Here is a 2,455-nt window from a genome sequence, read left to right as displayed (position 1 = left end):
TCTGTAATCGAGTCTGTAATGTTAATTGTGTTTTGTTTATGTTTAAGCGAAGTTACTGACAAGTTCGCTTATCAGGCGAACTTGTTAGTCAAGCGAAGTTAGCAACAACTTCGCCTGAACATATCAGGCGAAGTTGTCGTGTATATATACCTAGGTTACGGCTTAGGTTAAGAGTTCAATCTAGTTCGTTCAGTTCGTGAATTGTAAGTCGTCAGACGTGTATTCGAGAGTTCTCTGTAATCAGTGATATTGCATCACGTGTTTCGGTTATAATATAACGTGTGTTCGTTTATTCGTATCGTGTGTTTTATCGATTAGTATTCTACGCTCGTAACGACCTACGCAGGGATTCCGCACCTACGTAGATCGAGATATCTCGTGTAGATCCATCCAGGGAACCTACAATATATATATATATATATATATATATATATATATATATGGGATGGTTCAAGAGAATGATATTACTGCGATAAATGAATATGAGTCACTAGTTTTATTTTAGATTTTAAAAGCATAAAGATAAATTAAGAAACTATAAATGCATTATCTCTCTTCAATTAATATATTAATAAATCACAATAGTTTTCTATTCAATTAATATAACTAATCAAATTACTATAATTGAAAAATATTAAGAATTTATTAATTTTTATAACTTATTTTTTGTCTCTTGAATTTTTATCCTACACAAGTACAATTTATCCTTACGTTAAAATTTCTTTATATCCAAAACCAATTTATTCCAACTCAATATATTAATATCCATCAACACGTAGTTACATTGTGATAAATAATACAAAAAACTATTTTACACGTGTTAAATATCAATAAAAAAGATACAATCTACAAAAAAACATATAGCCTACACTTGTTCTAAGAAATAAGAAAACATATAACCTACACACAAAATTCATCATCAATAAAATATACACACACACGAAAACATATAACCTACACACGAAAAAAATATAACCTATATACGAAAATTTTATCCTACACAAATATAATTTATTCATACACTAAAATTTCTTTCTATTTAAAACCAATTTCTTCCAATCAACTTATCAATATCAATCTACACGTAGTTATATTGTGATGAATAATACAAAAAACTATCTTACACATGTTTGCATTAAATGTGAAATATACAACCTACACAAAAACATATAACCCACACTTATTCTAAGAATAAAAAAACATATAACCTACAAACGAAAAACATATAACCTACACACGGATATGTGTATCTTTGTGTAGTTTATATAATTGTTGATATCGAATTAAGTATGTAAGTTGTATGCTTTTTTGTATGTTGTACGTTTTTATTGTTCAAAACAAGTGTAGGTTATATAATTTTGTGTATGTTGTATATTTAATGTTTATATTTTCTGGACACATTTGTTTTTATTATTTATGACAGTATTTTTTTTATAAATATATCAATTTAAAAATATATATATGTTTTGATATTTATTGTTAAAATTTACGCGTTGGTATATGATAATAAATTGAGTGGAAAGAAATTGTTTTTTTATATAAAGAACAAGTATTATATGAATAGATTGTATTTTTGTTGGATAAAATGAAGATAATGTAAATAAATTATAAAACTAAATTATTGTTTTTTATCTTTTTAATTATTATAGTTAAATTAGATAGATATATTAATTAGAGAGAAATTTATTATATTTGTATTAACTAAAGAGAGAGATTGCATTTATTGTTGCATTTACATTTTTTTCATTTATCTTTAATCTTTTAAAACCTAATATAAAACTAGTGACTCATATTTATTTCCCGCATTTATCATAGTAATATCATTTCTCTCTTGAACTTAAACACACACACACACACACACACACACACACATATATATATATATATATATATATATATATATATAACACACACATACACACACACACATATATATATATAGGGTTGGGTTATAATGAAAACCTGGTTGAGTTGTGAAAACCCTGAAAACCCATTCTAGATCACATATTCAAATAATTCAATTGTTTTGTGTGGTCTATATTAAAAGTTAATAAAAAACTAAAATAAATTTTAATAAACATTTAAATAAATACGAAAAGGGCAATCTAGTAAATTAACATATAACCACTTTATACTTTTCTCTTTCCTCTATCAAGTCAACATTCTATTTCCTACTTTTTCTTTTTTCTACTCCTCTTCTTTCTCTCTCTCTCTCTCTCTCTCTCTCTCTTTTTACGAGCTCATGTCAGGTTTTAAACGAATCTGCATTTTCCGGGCACTCTTTGAAAATTCGTCACACCACAAGCCGATCTCTTATCGGGTTCCGGTCTAGAAGTAACATAAAACATATGTTACTTGTTTAAAACATATGTTATTTGTTTAAAACATATGTTAATTTTTAAAAATATATGATCGAATTAGGGTTTTATAAACATCATATTTCACATACCCATTT

The sequence above is a fragment of the Bidens hawaiensis genome, unplaced genomic scaffold (assembly GCF_021521415.1).
Source record: "Bidens hawaiensis isolate Kalapana, Puna unplaced genomic scaffold, B.hawaiensis_p1.1 tig00062302_1, whole genome shotgun sequence".
In the NCBI taxonomy this organism is placed as follows: Eukaryota; Viridiplantae; Streptophyta; class Magnoliopsida; order Asterales; family Asteraceae; genus Bidens; species Bidens hawaiensis.
Note: the sequence above shows the minus strand (reverse complement) of the source record.